The sequence below is a fragment of the Talpa occidentalis genome, unplaced genomic scaffold (assembly GCF_014898055.3).
Source record: "Talpa occidentalis isolate TD23 unplaced genomic scaffold, MPIMG_talOcc4v2.1 talOcc4.12, whole genome shotgun sequence".
In the NCBI taxonomy this organism is placed as follows: domain Eukaryota; kingdom Metazoa; phylum Chordata; class Mammalia; order Eulipotyphla; family Talpidae; genus Talpa; species Talpa occidentalis.
In genome coordinates this window covers 54,277,076-54,297,776 of record NW_023601212.1, presented here as the reverse complement: position 1 = coordinate 54,297,776, position 20,701 = coordinate 54,277,076, and the positions used below count along the sequence as shown (strand labels likewise).

The 20,701-nt window shown below is 35.0% G+C and overlaps 1 protein-coding gene across 1 annotated transcript in view; it reads left to right on the top strand.

Moving 5' to 3' along the window:
• Positions 1-20,701, top strand: part of XPR1 (xenotropic and polytropic retrovirus receptor 1) — a 189,301-nt gene that overhangs the window by 69,520 nt on the left and 99,080 nt on the right. The gene's annotated exons all lie outside the window — the stretch shown is intronic.

The window sequence follows — 20,701 nt, the reverse complement described above, 5'->3', positions numbered from 1 at the left end:
ATATTAGAGGGGAAATTGGTGCACAAAAAGATTAACCTCAGAATGAGACCTCATTTAGAAATAGGATCTTTGCAGATGTAGTTAAAGACCTTGATATCCTTGTCTTTAATGAGCTAGTGAGGAATAACCAAAATGTAGTATTGTTCCTTTGACTACCCTTAGGGCAATATTGTTCTTTAATATGTTTTTATTGTGACTCCATTGAATAATGCCTGTTGAAGTGCAGAAACACACTTAAATTCATAAATACATGTTGTCAGACAGAATGTGTCCGTTCTGTATTTTAGTAGTCCAAGTCTATTTGAAAACTGATCAAATTTTGTCTTTTTAAATTATTTTAAACAGATTTGGATATTCCATTATGGCTTTCTCTAGACATTGAACTTTAGATTCTAGAAAAATTGATTTCTAATTAATACCAGATTTCATAAGAAAGAAAATATTAGCTAAATAATTAATTCCATGAAATGACATTAATTCCAAATAAAAACAGGCAACATCTGTTAATTGAATTGGGAAGACAAGATTGCACTTGATCCTTTAATTTTAAATTAAGTGTTGTTTAGAATTTTTATTTCAGCCATCTCATAAGTATATTTAGTGACTAATGATGTGTCATACCAGAACTTGATTTGTGAATAAGTCATTAGATATTGTATGGATTGATCAAATGGTGAGAACTGGTCAGTTGACATTTTCTTAAACTTGAACTCCCCACTAATGATTCCCTTCATCTAAAATAAAATAATTATTTGAAAATTAACATCTAAATAAGATAGTTAAGGATAATTTATTTTCAAAATAGTCATAGATATTCCAGTCTAATTATTTGAAATTTTATAATTAACATTATAATAAGGTATTTCAGAGAATTTTGAAGGTTCTCTAGTTTTAGCTTCCATTCCTTGCCTTAATCCCTGTTATATTATTACAATGGTCGATGGTCACACAGTCTTCTTTGCACACCTCCACAGATAGGGAGGTCTTTTTATTTTTTTTAAAGATTTATTTATTTATGCATACAAAAACTGGGGTACAGGCCATAGGTGTGGGGGGGGGTGAGAGGATTCACCAGGGACAGAGTGGGGGAGTAGAACAGGCAGAGTGACTGAAATACACTACTGAGGGGAGCAGCAGGTGAGTCAGGAGAGGTCTGCTGCGCCATGTGAGTAGCTCCCTGGCCAGCTGGGGAGCTCCTGCTGCAAATGCCGATAGCTTCACAGTGCTATACTTAACTCCTTGCACTACCAGGGAGACCCAGATAGGAAGGTCTTTTCCTTTTAAAGTATAACAGCAACGAGTCATGCATGTCCACCATATTCTAGATACCAGGAATATGAAATCACAATGAAGTTCATACTTTCCTTGTCTTCACAGATTCTATAACCTAATAGCAATTTTGAGTAAGTAACTAGAGGTATGTCAGCATTGTGAAGAAGAAATAGAGTTCTTTAGAAGAATATGAATATGAGAATTTAACATAACCTGGGATATACCAAAGAATATTGCCTTAAGGAATAAGTGTTTTAGCCAACACTTAGTTGGGGCCGTGGGAATGAATTTGCTAGGAAGAAGGTAGAAAAGTTTTTCAAGTTGAAACAGCATGTACCAGGATCTAGAGTCAAGTATGACACACATTCAGGGAACATGAAATGATTTCAGGAAAACATTCTCCTCATCTCTGCAGGAGCCAGCTGCTTCATATATTGAAGACTAAAGGAACCCGTTTAAGGATTTGCAGCTTTGGAAGCTCGGCATCAGCATGGTGAAGCACTTCCCTTAAGTAACTTTATAAAAATCAGACAAAATAGGGACAGGATGTGAAGAACATAGGGAACACCTGTGAGACATCTGTGGCCTCCCAGAAATAACTGGGGTATGGGGGTAGGATAGCACTAAACTTCGTTGTCACTAATACAACTACAGACTTGGTACGGATGGAGAAAATTCAGATTATATATTACCTAATATAACATTTTCTAAAATAACTTACTTGATTCACACTATTTTCTTTCTCTTTGTTTCATTTCACTCTTTGCTGGAAAATGGCTTCTTGACAGTAATGATAATATAAACTAATATTTGATTGCTGGGCATTTTAACTACTTTTTTAAATTGACATGTAGTAAGGTTGCATTTTCTTGGTTGTACTGTTCTGTGAATTTTAACATGTGACTACTATCATAGTCAGGGTACAAGACAGTTCCATCATGCAAAAAATCTCCAGCTTATCCTTCTGTAGTTGCCTACAACTTCTACACATAACCCCATTAACTACTGATCTGTTTCCTGTGACTGTAGTTTTGTCTTGTTTGGGAATGTCATTTAAATAGAATACTGCCGGACCTCCCTGGTGGCGCAAGGGGTTAAACACCGTACTATGAAGCAATCCACAGCCTCTGCAGCACATGTTCAATCCCTGGCCAGCCAGGGAGCAACCCACATAGTGAAGCAGACCTCTCCTGTCTCACCCTCTGCTCCCCTCAGCAGTGTATCTCAGTCAGTCTGCCTGTTCTGTTCCCCACTCTGTCTCTGGTTAATCCTCTCACCCCTCACAATCTCTGGTCTGTACCCCAGTTCTTGTATGCATAAATAAATAAATCTTTAAAAAAATAGAATAGTTTGCTTTTTATATTGATTCCTTTTATTCAGCCTAATTCCTTTGAGATTCGTGTAAGTTACTTTTTTTTAATCAATAATTCATTACATTTATTGCTAAGTTGTAGTCCATTGTAATTGCTTTGCTCTGGTTTTAATTCACCTGCTGAAGGAAATTTGGGTTGTTTCCTTTTTTTTTTTTTTGTTGACTATGAAAAACTTTTAAGCATTTATGTAAAGTTTTATATGAATTTAAGGTTTTATTTCTCTAGATGTTCAGGAGTAGGATTGCGGCGTCATTTTGTGAGTTTATGTTTACCTAAGAAACTGCCATACTCTTTTCCAGAGTGGCTGAACCATTTTGCATTCCCACCAACAGCATACTGATTTCCAGTAGTTCTGCATCAAAATTATTCTTTTAAAGTGTAAAGTTTAGTGGTTTGTAGTATATTCACAGAGTTTTACAACCATCACATCAATCTTGAGTTTAAAACATTTTCATTACTATGTTGTATTTTCCTTTTCTCTTGTGACTTAATGGTGTTGAACATTTTTTATGTAATTATTTGCTATCTCTGTTTCCTACTCTTTTGCCCATTATAAAATTTGGATTGCCTATTATTACTGAGTTATAAGAGGTTTTTAAAATATTCTGAATACAAGTCTTTTGTTTATTATATGGCTTTAAAATATTTTTCGCAGAGTCCATTTCTCAGAAAAAGTATTAATTTTCAGTGAAGTCCAATTTATAAGGCTTTTCATCTTGATATCATACATAAGATCTCTCTGCCTAACCTTTGATAACAACAGATTTTCTCCCTTTTTTTTTCTCCTGAAAGTTTTATAGTTTTACATTTTGTCTTGTTATCCCTGTTAGGTTAAATTTTTGTAGGTGTGAGGTTTAGGCCAATACAATTTCTGACATAAGAATGTCCAGTTATTCTAATAAGAATTGTTGGAAAGTCTCTTCTCTTTTGAATTGCCTGGACACCTTTGTTAAAAATCAATTGGCCTTGGGCCTCCCCGGTGGCGCAGCAGTTGAGCGCTGGGTTGTGAAGCTGCCCGTCGCCTCTGCAGCGCCGGTTGGATCCCCAGCTCCCTGGCCACCGGAGGAGGGTCCCACATGGCGCACAGACCTCCCCTGCCTCCCACTGCTCCCTTCAGCAGTATACTTAGGTCCTTCTGCCTGCTCTGCTCCCCGCTCTGGCTCTGGTGAATTCTCTCACCCTCCCGCGCTTCTGACTGTACCCAGTGCTTGTATAAATAATAAATAAATAAATTAAAAAAAAAATCAATTGGCCTTGTTCGTTTGGGTCTACTGAATTCTTTATTCAGTTTCATTTATATGTTTTATTTGTCTGGCATTTTGCTGCTAATACACTATCAACATTGTCTTGATTATGTCTTAAAATTAGATTTGATTTCTGATTTTGTTCTTTTTAAAAATTTAAGGTTTTTCTACTTCTTTTGCCTTTCCATATAAATTTCAGATTCTGTTTATTTAGTTTTATTGTTTATAGTTTGTTTATAGTTACAAAAACAACTTCCTGGCATATAGAATGTGATTGTGAAATCTGTGGATCACTCTTAATTTATTTAGCTTTTCAATTCATGATCATGGTAAGTCTCTCCATTTAGGTCTTTTACATTTCATCAGTGGTTTATAGTTTTTGTGCTAGAGATCCTTTATTTATATATATAGATAGATAGTCATATTCTTAATCATTTCCCCTTTTAAAGTTAAAATAAATCATTTATTTATAAATTCAGTTTTCCAATTCAATAAAAATGGATATTTAAAACTGTGTTGTCCTTGTATCCTGTGACCTTGAACACTCTTACTAGTTGTAGAGGTTTTTGGTATAAATATTATTTCAGAATAACATAGGAAGGCTCTATGTCTTCCTTTCCAATTTCTGTCATTTTCTTACATTAGTATATTGACTGGGACTTCAAATATATTCAATAGGTGGGTGAGTGTCATCCCTTTTTCCTTGTTACTATCTTGTTCTTCACCATTAAGTATAATGTTGGCTATAGCTGTAGCTTCCCCCACACTCCCAGGTGACTTTTTTTTTAATCTGTTTGTGGAAATTCCTTTCTAGTTTGTTGAGATGTTTAATCATTGTAGGATGTGGAGATTTTGTCCTTTACTTTTTCTGCCTCACATATGGTTATGTGGTTTTTATTTTTCACATTGTTAATATGGCTGGGTACATTGCTTGATATTCAGATGTAAAGCTAGTTTTACGTTTCTGAGATCCACCTCACATTGTCTTGGGGTATTATCATTTCCTATTATTGTTGGAGTCAGTCATCTGATACTTTTTTTGAGGATTTTTACATCTCAGTCCATGAGGGATATATTGGTCTGTAGTTTTCTTTGCTTGTACAGTCTTTGTCTAATTTTGGTGCCAGGATAACACTAATCTCCTAAAATGAGTTGGGAAATTTTACCTCCTGTTTTCTGGAAGAGGTTGTATAGAATTAGAATTACTTCTATAATAAATGTTTTGTTAGAATCCGTGATTGAAACCCTCTAGGTCTAGAGATTTCTTTTTCAGAAAGTTTTTAATGATGATTACTTTTCTTCAATAGTTTTAAAGCTGTTTAGGTTATATGTTTCATTTAGAGTGAAGTTTGGTAGTTTGTGGTTTTCTAAGAATTGCTCCATTTCATCTAAGTTGTTGAATTTATGTGCATTGAGTGGTTTGTACCAGTCCTACCATCCAGCGACTATAGTTCTATTTCCTATTTAATTTATTTTTATATTTTTCAAGATCTTTCAAACTTTACATGTCCAATATGGAATATTTTTGTAATTCTCTTTCAGCATTTCCATATTGTTACTTCTTTTTTTTTTAATTATTATTAAAGTACCATTATTTTATACCCTTGATAGTGTTTTGAGTATAGGGTATCTCCTCTGCTTCTTGGTATAGTCACTGTAGCTCTCCTACCACCAAAACCCTATAGTCCTTAACCATAGTCCATTGTGTTCTCCCCTACCCTCTGTTTTATTTGAATATTTTTAACATTTTGTTTTATCTAATGTATACTTGATTCTATATTTTCCTCTGGTTTTGGCTTTTAACAAATGATGGCTCTGATTGTAATAATATACTTCATTTTTCACAGTCTCCCTAGAATGAATATTATATAATTTTATTTGGAATGTAGAAACCTTAACAGCAAATAGGTGTCTTCCCCCTTTTCCCTTAATGCTGTCATTGACTTATATATTACGTTTACCTACATTGAAATCTTCATCAGACAGTTAAAATATTTTCATTAAACTGTCAGTTATTTTAAAGAACTGAAAGAAGAATAATTTATTACATGTACCCAGATATATTTTACTTCTATTGCTTTCTATTCATTTCTTAAGTTCCTAATGGTATTATTTTTTTTCTGTTCCAATAATTCCCTTTAACATTATGCATACCCAGATATATTTTATTTCTATAAATTCTGTCAGACTTGGCTTCCCATTCCTTTCTTGGATGCAGAAATTTACTGTAATAACTCAAAGAACTGGGGAAAAAGCTTTACATGCTATTACTAGTTTACCATAAAGGATATTATAAAGGATAAAGATGAATAAAGATGAAGGATATTATAAAGGATACAGATGATGGATGGTGAAGAAACCATAGGACAAGGTCTGGAAGGGTTTCAAGCATAAGAGCTTCTGTCCTGGTGGAGTTGGTATGCACCACTTTCCTAGCACACAGATGCATTTACCAACTGAAAACTATCCAAATCCCCCTGCTTAGGATTTTTATGAAGGCTCTATTATAAAAGTGTGGTTGATTGGATCAGGCTGTTGATGATTGGCTCAATCCATATCCCCTTTCATTTCTTTTGTGGTTGAGATAGGGTGGAGTGGGAGTTGAAATTGATTAATGGCAAACCTAACTCAGTATTCTAGAAAGTCTTTTTATACTTGATTCATTTGATAGAAGAGGCCCTTAGTGATGATATAAAATAGACAATGAGCAAAAATTACACAGCCATTGTTAGAAATTCCCAATGCCTGATAGAGTATTCAGAAGGGGGAAAAATCTGTATAATTCAAATTAATCTATGAAAACTCACATACTACCTTAGTGAGTATAGTAGGTTAATTCTTTCTTAACCCCTCCAATTTTCCTTCTATTCCTAATCTGTTGAGTGTTTTTTATCATGAAATGGCTTTAAAGTTTTCCAAAAATCTGTTACTGTATCACTTGTTATAATCATTTATCCACTCCCTCAACCCCATAAAAAATGTTTTAACTGTAATCATATGGTTTGTTCCTCTGACTGTCAATACCCATCTTGAAGCAGTCTGGGGGCTTCCAAATGTCATCTCAATAATGGTTAAGGGGGGGTCTCCCTGGTGGCGCAAGGGATTAAGCACCTCACGGTGAAACAATCTGCAGCCTCTGCAGCACAAGTTCGATCCCGGCCAGCCAGGGAGCAACCCACATGGCACAGCAGAACTCTCCTGACTTGCCTGCTGCTCCCCTCAGCAGTGTACTTCAGTCAATCTGCGTGTTCTGTTCCCCACTCTGTCTCTGGTGAATCCTCTCACCCCCTGCATCTCTGGCCTGTACCCCAGCTCTTGTATGCATAAATAAATAAATCTTTACAAGAGAAAAATAATGGTTGAGGGGTTTGTTATAAATTACAAAAGATGTTCCTCTTATCCCTATCACTCAGGAAGTTACGAGGATTTTAGTAATGTGTCAGGAACCAGGGATAAAGACTAAGCATATCTTTCTTACTATGTCACAACATCACAGCTGAATATGTAGATTTGTCTTCCACCAAATCTGGGAAGTTTCCAACTATTATATCGTGAAATATTTTTTTCTGTACTGATTTCTGTTTCCTTTCTCTTAGGACTCAGGTGACAACAGTATTAGGTCTTTCGATATCCCTCAAGTCACTGAGCTCCTTCCCCTACTTTTTATTTCTCTGTTACTCAAATTGGATAGCTTTAATTTTGGCCTGTTTTCAAGTGTACTTATTTCCTCTATCATCGCCATTCTTTTGTTGGACCTATTCAGTCAGTTTGTTTTTTTTTTAAAGATTTATTTATTTATACAAGCACTGGGTACAGTCACAAGTGTGGGAGGGTGAGAGAATTCACCAGAGACAGAACAGGCAGACTGAAGAAATACACTGCTGAGGGAGCAGTGGGCGCGGCAGGAGAGGTCTGCACACTATGTGGGACCCTCGCCGGCCGGCCGGGTATCAAACCGGTGCTGCAGAGGCTGCGGGCAGCGTGGCAGCCCAGCGTTCAGCCACTGCGCCACCAGGGGAAGCCCTCAGTCCATTTTCATTTCTGTTGTATTTTTCAGTTCTAGTTTTTTCACTTGCTTTTTGTAATCTTCAGTTTCCTTGCTGAAGCTTCCTGTCTTCCCACTTCTTTCAAGAATATTTTTATGTACTTGAATATATTTTTAATTGCTTTTGTAACATAATTCCAACATGTGTGTTAAATTCTTTGAGTTGGTATCTATTGTCTTCCCATGAGTGCTGATATATTTCTGGTTATTTGTATGTCAGGTGATTTTGGATCATATCTTTGGCATTTTAAATATTATCTCAGGGGGTCCAGGGCCTTGCTTATATGCTGTGTAGAAAGTTCTAGACAGAAGTCTGACATACTCAAGTTGATAGAAGTTCCACCTTACCCTTCTCAGTGAATTGTGATTTTTATGTTAGTGTCTTTTCAGAGATTTTGTTGTGCTATTCAGATATATCCAGTCTCATGCCTAGATGGTTCTCAAAGACTCTATGGTATGATGTTTGGGCTCAGATCTCCATGTATACAGTTTAGTGGTGCTCCTTGCAGTTCATAATCTACTTAATGGGTTTGCTTTCCTAACCTCTTTTTTTGTGCATTCTCTGGAAAGTACCCTTTTGGTCCTGTAGTCAGATAACCAGGGCTTTATTTATCCCATTCTGCTGAGTAATTCTTCCACCTTGGCCTGAATCTGGGACCAGGGAGTAGAAAGAAAGAAAGAGAAAAATAGCAAAAGGACTCTTTTCCTCCCTCATTGTTTTAGACTTTGCAGACCCTTATCATCAGTGTCACTACTGCCACTATCACAATTTCTTGGAACGGGTGTACAGGAATGACTGTTAATAAAAAAGAATTGTGATTCCCTCCACTGAATGTTGAGATCACTTTCCGTTTACTCAAGAAGATGGATTTACTGGACTTTTGCATTGTGGTTTTGGCAGCATTGTGCCCAGGCCAGCAGATATCAAAGAGGAAAAACTGGTAAATTGCTCATTGCTTGTACTTCAAATTTTGGCATTTTACTCCAAACTGACTGTCCCAAACTGAATGTTTACTTTTTACTCCAAACTAACTGTTTACTTTTCAGAATCTGCAAATAGCTGGTACATACATTTTGTTTAAATGCTATAGATGAATGCAGTGGGAGAGAGGAATGGGGTGTACTTTACTTCCTCCATCCTCCTCAGAACCAAAACTATTTTAAAAAATTAATACCTTCTCTGCTAAACAATGACCAAAAATGACCTTACTAAAACTTTGCTATTCTCAGGAAGTTACGAGAATACGTTTATTCTGGTAATCTTCATAAACCCCTGAAATTTGTGTGTGTGTGTGGTGGGGGAGGACAGGAATATAGGAGTTACTTAAAAATTTGTTATTTTGTATGTAAATTATCCTTCTGTCTATCTGACTTTAAAATTTCTTTATTGTCTGCAGCATGATTGAAATCTACTTTATGATTTTTAAGGTTCATATTTCAAATTGAAATCTAATTGTGGTGGTTTTATGACAGAAGACTTACTCAAAATCATTAGCAATGAGCACATGCTTATATAATATTTGCAATAACTACTTCTGTTCACAACTAACTCCATGTAATAGATCTGATCAGTGAATCTATGTGTGTTGTAAATTCATAGCCTGAATCCAAAACAGAAATTGGTATACTAAAGAATGCCAATAGTCTTAAAAATGTAGCCTCACGGGGTTATTGCCTATAGACAGCGTTTTAGCTTTCCCTTCCTTCCTTCCTTCCTTCCTTCCTTCCTTCCTTCCTTCCTTCCTTCCTTCCTTCCTTCCTTCCTTCCTTCCTTCCTTCCTTCCTTCCTTCCTTCCTTCCTTCCTTCCTTCCTTCCTTCCTTCCTTCCTCCCTTCCTCCCTCCCTCCTCCCTCCCTCCCTCCCTCCCTCCCTCCCTCCCTCCCTCCCTCCCTCCCTCCCTCCCTCCCCTCCCTTCCCTCCCTTCCCTTCCTTCCTTCCGTTTACAACACTGTATATGATTCAGGTATAGAATCAGGAAGACGTATGTTATTGACACCATTTACCAAAGAGATTTTCCTTTTCCATTATGGATTTTTTCTCTTTTGTCATTAATTAGTTGACCATTGATCTGTCTGCCTGCCTTTATCCCAATACCACACTGTTTTGATTAGCTATGTAGTATTGTTTGAAGTTAGTAAAGTTTTGTTTAGAACTATGTTTTTGTTCTTTTTTCTTGGCTAAACCAGGTATTATGTGGTTCCATAGAAATTTTAGGATTGTTTGCTCTATTTCTGTGAAGAATGCATCTGAGATCTTGATTAGGGTTATGTTTAATCTGTACATTGCTTTAGATAAAATTTTGGCAATATTGTTCTTCTGATCCATGAATGTAGAATGTATTTCCATTTCTTTGTGACTTCAGTTTCTTTCAACAGTGTTTTGTAGGTGTCAGTATACAGGACCTTTATTTGGTTAAATTTATGCTGAGGTGTTTAAATCTTTTTGCTGCAATTGTAAATTGTATTGTTTTCATTATTTCTCTTTCTGCTAATTTATTGTGTATAGAAACATAGCTGTGTTTTGTATATTGATTTTGTAGCCTGTAACTTTACTGTATTCATTTATTTTCCTAAGTTTTTTGGTGGAGTATTTAAGGTTATCTATATATAATGACATCTGCATGTAGTGATAGTTTTACTTTTTGCTTTCTAATCTGGATTAAATTTCCTTTTCTTGCCTAATTGCTCTCTGGTCAGGACTTCCAATACCATATAATATAGAAATTGTGAGAATGGGCATCATTATCTTTTTGATATTAGAGGAAAAACTTGTGGTTTTAGATAAGCTCTTTATTTCCATTTTATTGAGAGTTGTTATTATAAATAGATGCTGAATTTTAGCAAGTGCTTTTACTGCATGTATTGAGATAATCGTAAGATTTTTATTTTTTTTTTATTTTTTATTTATCCATTAACTGTGGTACAGGCCAGAGGAGCGGGAGGGTAAGAGGATTCACCAGAGACAGAGTGGGAAGCAGAACAGGCAGATGGACCAAAAGCACTGCTGAGGGGAGCAGCGGGTGGAGAGGTCTGCCACACAATGTGGGAATCTCCCTGGCCTGCCTGGAATCAAACCCGCCCTACAGAGGCTGCGGACAGTTTCACAGTGCTGTGCTCAACCCGCTGTACCACTGGAGAGGCCCATCATAAGATTTTTAGCTTTCATTTTGTTGACTTGCTGAATTTTTGTATGTTGAACAATCCTTGTATCCCTGGAATAAATCTCACTTGTTTTGTGGTGTATGATCTTTTTAATGAATTTATTCAGTTTGCTGATATTTTGTTGAGGTATTTTCCATCTTTGCTGGTCAAAGAAAATGGCTTATTGTTTTCCACTTTTGTGCTGTCCTTCTCTGGTTTGGGTATCAGTGTTATGACAAAAGGAGTTAGGAATTGTTCCCTCCTCTTCAGTTTTTGTTTTATTTATTTATTTATTTAAATTTTAAAAGGACATGTATTGGATCTTCTTTGAATGTTTGGTAATATTTACCACTGAAGACATATGGTCCTAGAATTTTGTGTTTGGGAGCTTTTTTATTACTGGTTCAATTTCTTTAGTTATGATAGATCTGTTCAGATTTTATGTCTCTTCAGAGACAGTCTTGAGAGGGTGCATGATTCAAAGAACTCATCCATTTCCTCTAGGTTGTCCAATTTGTTGGTAGTGAGATGTGCATAGTAGTCTCTTAAGATCTATTGAATTTCTGTGGTTTCCATCCTAATTTCTGATTTTATTTATTTGAGTCTTTTTTTTCTTAATGAGTCCAATCAAAGATTGATCAGTTTTGTTGATTTTAAAAAAATGATTTTTTTTTGGTTTGTTTTCTGTTCTGTTTATTTCCACTGTGGTTCTTATTTGTTTTTCCTTTCTGTTAGGTTTGGGTTTCAGTTCTACTTTTACTAGTTTGTCTAGGTGTTAGATTGTCTGAGATTTTTCTTGTCTCTTGTATTGTTATAAGTATCCCTCTGAGAACTGCTTTTGCTGCATCCCAAAGATTCCTGTATGTGTGTATTATTGTCATATATTCACTTTGTTGTAGGCCTTGCTGGCAGATGTGTGTGAGATTTTTAATGTTCTTATCTATTGGCATTATTTGTTGTTTTTCATAGTAATAGAATAGATATTCTAGAATGGTAAGTTATCTGGAATTGGATGAATATTGAAGGGTTTTTGTAAGGTAATAGGGGAGGCTTTATTAAGTATGAGGTAATGCAAAATATTCTTTTATTTGAAATCTATAAGGCAGAAACTATGAGATAATGCAGATGTTTGTAGAGAATAAGTAGAACACAAGTGTACAGAAAAGTAGACAGCCATAGAGATAATAAGACTAGCAGTCCCTCAGTTCTCATTGCTTCCTAAATCCCATGAGGTGAACCTGTATAAAGATTTCTCTATTATTCTGTATGGTGAAGTACTATATAATGATGTCCTATTGCATCTCTTCCCAATTCTGTATTTAGTGCTGTCACATTTATCACTTGAAATCTGCCATATATCATGGAAATTGGTAGCTACTACAAATCAGACTTCGATTTTGTGTTGTTGATTGTCTAGATTTAAGAAAGTGATGGAGAAAATGCCAACAAAGCAGTTTAAATTTGTTTCTTTCACTTGTGAAAGGAAAAATTCTAAGGCATTACCTAATTCAACAAAGAAGTTGTTCATTTTATTGATGCACAAGTGAGGCTATGACCTTGGTTTTGTTGTTTTACTTTCCTATTTTTCTTTAACATAAAATATCAAGCAGAATTAAAGTTGGAAATATATCAGTTACAAATCTAGGTTGGCTTCTCATGGCTTTGGCAAAATCAAGAAAAACTTTTTGGAAGAACTGATGGCTTTTACAACATTTATGATAAAGAGTATTGTATGTTGTATTATAATTTTAAATTGTGTATTATGTATCCTTCATATCAGTCAAATTTGTAATAAACATATACATTCATACACACATACTGACAGCTGATTGTTAAACATTTATTTGCACACTCAGTGTCTAGCAGAGAACAGGTAGGCATTCGTTGTATACTATTTTCCCCTTTCCTTTTTTCCCCTTTGGCCTTTTGAGACCAAATCTCAAAATGTCTGCTGTACTTATCATAATCAGGGTTAGTGAAAGAAAACCTTAACACAGACTTTAACTTCAAGGCTATGATGTTATCAATCAAGGCTATTGTTATCAATTTCGCCAGTATTAGAAAACAATTTAGTTAAAAGAACAAGTGAAGTAGTGATGGAATATGATTGTCTTTTAAATTTAATTCATACACTGGGGACTCTCAGATCTAAAAAATACCAAAACTTCATTATATTTCAAAAAGGAACATTAGGAGCTTAAAGATATGTTTATTAAATATTGAAAGATAACACATTATCAATATTTGCTTGAAAATAATTTCCCAGGAAATATGAGTAATTTAAATTTGGGTTTAATTTTGAAAGTTTTCATTCCTTTTCATCCTTTGTTCTATTTCCAGTGTTATTAAGGAAATGATTTTATAAAAAGCATTTCAGGGCCTCCCTAGTGGTACAACCTCTGCAGCACGATTTTGATCCCAGGCCAGCAAGGAAGCAACCCACATTGCGCAGCAGACCTCTCCTGCCTCTTCCACTGCTCCCCTGAGCAGTGTATTTCAGTCCGTATGCCTGTTCTATTCCCCACTGTCTCTGCTGAATCCGCTCACCTCCTGCATCTCTGGCCTGTACCCCAGCTCTTTTATGCGTAAATAAATAAATCTTAAAAAAAAAAAGCATTTCAACATTGGTTATAGTCATGGACTGATTTTCTTTTTCAGTCATTCCAAAGGTATGTTTTGGATTCTGTAACATTACATTTTCCATCATTATGATGGTTTTTCTTCCCATTTTCAATCAGGAATAAAACATTTTCTAAAGCTTTTGCTTGATTTCTTTCTAAAAGACATTTTTTAAAAAAATACTGTAGAGGTCATATATTTAATCACTCTTCTCACTTCCTTTGCCTTCACCTGGTGTATGTACAAGAAAAGCAGTGGTATTCTGTAATTCATAGTTGATTGCTTTCCAGTTCCCAAAGGAGAGGAGCTGATGGCTGAACATAGAGAAGATGAAGTGTTGAGATGCCTTTCTGTGTGGATTTAATATGTTACTAATCAGGGAAATATAAGCCTTTACACGTCTTAATCATTTTAATTCCAAAAGAGTAATATGGATTAGTAAGTCTGCTACACATATGTTTCTCATACACGAGAATTGAGTTATGTTGGCGTCTTTGTAGAAAACCAGTCACCCATATATGTGAGTCTAATTCTGGGCTTTCCAAGGTATTCCATAGGGTTTGTCCTTATGCCAGTGTAACACTTGTCTTCATTGCTATAGCTTTATAGTAAGTTTTGAAATTGCACAGTATCAGCTTTTCAGCTTTTTTTATTTTCAAAATTATTTGGCTCTTCTGTGTTTTTTGCACTGCCAAATTTTCAAATCTACTTGTCAAGTTTTGCAAAAAATCTTGCAGGGACTGCAGTGAGTCTATATAATCATTTTGGTGATAATTGATATAACAGTATTGATATCTTAATCCATGAATGTAGTATATTTCTCCACCTATTTAGTTATTCTTTGTGTTTGATGTTTTTTGTTTTCAATAATGTATTTTTTGTTTTCCACACTTTAATGTACAAATCTTGCACAAATTTTATTAAATTTGCAAGAAAGTATTTAATATTTATGATGCCATCATAGATAATAATACTTCATCTAATCATTTGTTATTAGTATATGGCAATAAAATTTGTGTATTCTTATAATCTAAAACCTAGGTCAAATTCACTTATTAATTCTAGCAGTGCTTTCTTAAGATTTCTGAGAATTTCTATATTATGAATTAAAAACCATGTTAATTTTTTAACTTCTGTTCCATATCCCTTATATTTTTATAATTGTCAGTTCATGAGCAAATTTTCTTGCTATTACTAAATAGAATTCTTTACTATAGCTGTTCTAGTAACACCAGTCATTAAAAATATGCCTTTAATAATAATGCCTTGATATAGTAAATAATAGAATGAATTTATTAGAAAATGGAAGTTTCTTGTTTTTATAGAAAACTGAAAGTACTTCTTTTCTTTTCAACTATATATTTTACCTACTAAATTTGACAGATGTTTGTAAATTTGACAGGTATTTGTAAAATTAGAACATTTACTTTGTGAGCATAAACAGGAACTTTATAGGTAAAATAGCAAAAAGGGGAAGTCAAATCTACTAGTAGCTTTTAAATTTTTTTGTGTTGTTCCATATTATAGTTGCATGGTACATTACTGTTTTATACATTTCCTGGAAAGTTAAATACAGGTCACTTTCAGAGGTAGGATAATTTAAATGAACTATTAGTTCAGTATGCAGTGGCAAACTCGTTTTCCTGTAAAATAGAACACATGGTGATAATCATTGAAATAAATCTCAGCAGCATGTCTATAATTTTAAGAGATGGTGAGCTCATTTTTCACAGACTTGAAATTTGTTTCCATTGAGGAGGAAGGAAGAGTTAATGTCTAGGGGAATAAGTGTGTCACCCATAAGTCTGGAATTTTGAGTGCAGACGGACCTTTATGAATACAGAAAGCAATATAACGATAGCATCATCTATTACACTTCGTAATGGAAAAAGAAAAAAGAGATAGTGTGAATGTAAATGAAAATAAGATGGAAGCTTCAATGAAAGGTGAATATTTATGACACTTATTGGCATTTACTTGAAGACTTGAATGTTAACCAAGACTGGCAGAAGAGGTAATAGAATGGAAAAGGTACTTTTGTTATTTTAAAAAAAAAAAAAAAATGTGAAAAGGGTAGCTTGCATGACTGAATTTTTGGAAGGATTATTCTTGTTTTTTTGTGGAATTATGGATAAATGTTGATTTCTCATTGCTATAGTTTCATTGTAAATGGTGAATTACTTGTATATAAAAATTTACTGTAAATCATTAGGCAATACTGGAAGCACCATATTATTATCCTTAACCTTTTTTGAGAGTTATAACAGTAGCAACTTTTTACCAAAAGTGTTATATTTTCTTTTTGGCATATGAAACTTGGCTGATTTTCATTTTCTGTATGTAACTATTCCTATCACGTTTCTTTGGAGATTTTTAGGAATTCTCCTATCACTCTTTTGGTGACCACATACCTTAGTTTACAAACCTGATTGTGTTGAAGAGGTTTAATTGATTGTAAATTTAACAGAGGATTAGTTTATCTTTAAAACAGATGTCAGAGACAGAATGCTATTACATAAATTGTACCTCTGAAATGCCTGGATTGTGTAATAAAAATGTACATTCTTTTTCTTTTTTTAAAGAAATATAAAAATTTCCAGATTACGGGGCCTCCCTGGTGGCACAGTGCTACCAAGCTATCGATCCTTCAATCCCTAGTGGCCAGGGAGCATCTCACATGGCACAGCAGACCTCTCCTGTCTCGCCTGCTGCTCCCCTCAGTAGTGTATTTCAGAATGTCTGCCTGTTCTGCTCCCCACTCTCTGTGGTGAATCCTCTCACCCCTCTGCACCTCTGGCTTACACCCCAGTTCTTGTATGCATAGATAAATCTTTAAAAAAATTCCAAATTCCAAATCTTTTTGTCACTAGATCATAATTGACAATATAAATGTTCTTTTAAAAAGTACTTTAAGATATAAAGGTACTGATAATGATTTCAGATAGGCACAGTGATTCATAGAACTAAAAAACTCCTATTTGGTATTGATACATTAAGCATTGGAAGTTATTTCTGTGTTTATGGATTTGCTGGACATTTACTATAAATGTGGTCATGCATTATGTGGTCTTTTTTGACTTTTTTCATCTAGCAAATGTTTATATAAATTACATTTAGTTCATCCATGTTGTAGTATATATCAGTATTAGCATGTAATTTTTTGTGTACCCTTATTTTCACTTGTCTTGGGTATTTAGCAATATATGATAACTGAATGTTTAAGCAGCTATGTTATTTTCCTCTCCTGTCATCAGTATATGAGTGTTCAAATTTCTTATATCCTTGTCATTTGTCATTTTACAATTTTTAAAAATTATATTCATCCTAGGCATCTGACTGACATGTTACTATGGTTTGCATTTCCTTTCTGGCTAATCATGTTGAACATTTTTCATGTATTTATTAGCTGTTTGTGTATTTTCTTTGGGGTAATGTATATTCACTTCCTTTTCCCATTTTTAAATGACTTTTGTTCCTTTCGTATTAAATTGTTAAGAGTTCTTTTTTTCTGAATACAAATCTATTATCAGTTATATGCAAATATTTTCTTCCATTCTGTAGTTACCTTCATTTTGTTTGATGTCCTTTGAATTACAAAAAATTACATTTGATAAAATCTAATGTCTTTTTTTTTTTTTTTTTTTGCTTTTTTGGTGTTGTATTTAGAGGCTCTACCTAATTCTTGGTCACAAAAGATTTTCCTATGTCTTTTTCTAAGAGCAATGTAATATCATCTATGACAATTCACAGTGGAAATGGAATATTGGAAAATGGAAGATCTTTGATCAACTTTGAGTGAAGTTTTATATATGATATAAAGGGCTCCCCTACTGTTCTTTCATGTATGGACAATCATTTATTCTATTCCCATTTGTTGAAAAAACTGTTCTGTCCACCACTGAGTTGTATTGGTGTATTTGTTGTTAATTAACCAAAAATGTGAAGTTCTTTTTTCTAGCCTCTCAGTTCTTTTCCACTGACCTACATGTGTATTCTTTTGTCAGTACTATAGTGTTTTGAGTATTGTAGCTTTATAGTTAGATTTAAAATCAGGAGTGTGAGTTCTCAAAGTTTGCTTTTCTTTGTCAAGATGTTTTACTTCTTTTGAGTAGTTTTTTTTTCCCTTAAGAATTTTAGAATTAGCTTGTCTGTTTTAGCCAAAAGAAAACAAAACAAAAAACAAACATGTGTTGTTTTATACCTATGCAGGTATGTCTGTAGATAATTTGCTAATACTTAAAATTGCTAACTTCCCCTATATGCAAGTTTTTGTTTGTGGTCTTCCAGGAATGTATGAATGCTTCTTTCTCTCACACCTTCATTAACATATTATCAAATTGTATCTATGCTCCATAGGTGTGTAAAAATGGATCCTTATGTTTCAATTTGCTTTTCTCTTATTATAAGTGACACTGAATAATCTTCATATGTATAAGTGGCCATGTATATTTCTTTTTCCCTGATTTGTCTTTTTTAAAATCCACTATCCAATTTTATGTTGAATTTTTAAAATTGATTTTCAGAGAAACTTTATATATTAAGTAAATTAGGTCTCTGTATATACTTTTTTAAAAAAAAGATTTATGCATACAAGAACTGGGGTACAAGCTAGAGGTGTGGGGGTGAGAGGATTCATCAGAGACAGAGTGGGGAACAGAACAGGCAGATTGACCGAAATACACTTCTGAGGGGAACAGCAGGCAAGACAGGAGAGACATGCTGCACCATGTAAGTCACCTCCCTGTCCAGGGATTGAACTCATGCTGCACTGGCTGCCAATAGCTTTATAGTGCTGTGTCTTAGCCCCTTTCACCAACAGGGAGGCCCCTCTGTATATACTTTTCACCTAGATTGTAGTTTGGTTTATCACTTGTAATTTTTGTTTTTTGCCATTCAGAAAATGTTTTTATTTTTTGGTAGTTGGGTTTATAAAATGTTTGTCTTATGATTGATTAAATTAAAACTTCTTTATTTTCTTCTAGCATGTCTATAGTTTAACTTTCATGGTTACTCTTTGATCCATTTAGAATTTATTTGAGAGACTATTTCTTTTTTAATTGTACATATATATTTTTTTTTTGGTTTTAATTCCCTTTATTTTCATATGGCTTACATGCAAATCTTCTTGAATTGGACTTAAAATCTAAAGTCCAAGTACAAGTGTTCTTCAATCTTTTAGCAAATTGCAAAGCCAAAAGTCATGAAAGACAGAGGCTCCCAATTGCCTTTCATCATTCACTAACACAGGATACGGCGCCCGGAGACGCCGGCAGCGGAACCGGGCGCTTCCATGGCGGACGCCGCGCGCCATGGGAGAGGGGAGGGTGCGGACAGGGACGCGGGGCGGCCTCACTACCTTCGTGGTCGCCGCCGCCGGCCCCACAGCCCCTCCAGCCCTCGGGCTGAAGAGGTTAACGTCTCCTGGCGGGGCTGCCAGGCGATGGCTGCCCCAAGCCCCCTCCCCCAGCGGCCACTCTTCACCTCGCCGGTCCCCCGCGCAGGGGCGGCTGGGAGATGAAGTGCAGAGGACCGTATATATTTTTTTACATCATTTTTCATTTTTGTGCAATGTATGCATTTTTGTCTTGGTTATAGTCCCTGTAAAATTTGCACCACCCTTGTTTTGATCCTACTCCCTTCTCCCCGCTGTATTATGTCTCTGGTTTATAGTTGCCTGTTGATTTTGATTTTTGTTTTATTATAATTAGTTTTTTTCCTGATCACTTATTTGGGTATTCTACATTCCTGCTATAAATGAGACCATCTGTTATTTTTATTTTTCTTTCTGGTTTATTTCACTGAGCATGATCCCTTCCAGCTCCATCCATGTTGCTGCAAATGGCATGAGTTTCTTTTTTGATTGCTGAGTAATATTCCATTGTGTATATATACCACATCTTCTTGATCCAGTCATCTGTTTTTGGGCATTTGGGTTGTTTCCATTGCTTAGCTATTGTAAATAGTGCTACAATAAACATAGGGGTGCAGGTGTCCTTTTGAATCAATGTTTTTGTGTAGATCCCTAGGAGTGGAATTTCTGGGTCATATGGTAGCTCCATTTTTAGTAGACTGAGGAATCTCCACACAGATTTCCATAGTTGTTGGACCAGTTTGCACTCCCACCAGCAGTGTAGGAGAGTTCCTTTTTCTCCACATCCTCGCCAACATTTGTTGTTGCTATGTTTTTTTTTAATATGTGCCATTCTCACTGGTGTAAGATGGTATCTCATTGTGGTTTTGATTTGCATTTCCCTGATTACAAGTGATGCTGAACATTTTTCATATGCCTGTTGGCCATTTGTATTTCCTCTTTGGAGAAGTTTCTTTTTAGTTCTTCTGCCCATTTTTTGACTGGGCTATTTACTTTTGTTTTTGTTGAGTCAGCTCTTTGTAGATTTTTGTGATCAGTCCCTTATTATTGGTGGTGTGTGCAAAAATTTTCTCCCAATCAGTGGGGTGTCTCTTTGTGTTCAATTTCTTTTTCTTTACCCGGATGGTAACCTACTTTTCCCTACTAATTGATATCCTAGCAGGAATGTTTTTAGCCTACTTACCCATTTTGTGAAGGTTGGTTTAATTTGAAATTTTATACTGTAGTCCACAAATACACTTACTTATCATCTACTAACCACAGTATAGACTTAATTAAGCACCCCAGGGGGTTATAGAACTCCCATTTTTCTCTTTGGATACATTTTGCATTGGTGAGCTGCATAGCATGATGGACCAAGTAGAAGTATCAAATGTCTTTCTGCATTTTACAAATTATTAAAGTTTCATTTTTTTTTTTTTATAAAATATACAAATAGATACTCCAGCATGTTCTTGCCCAGCCCAAGTAATTACCTTTGTTTCCCTTTGGACATCTAGGTTATGACTACTGTATATCCCAAAAAAAAGATGTTTAGCATAAATACCGTTTTTTGAATAAGTGCTTACTTGTGAATGACAGAGTGCTCTATATTAAGTGCTGTAATGGGAGTTCAGATGACATTAACATGACATTAG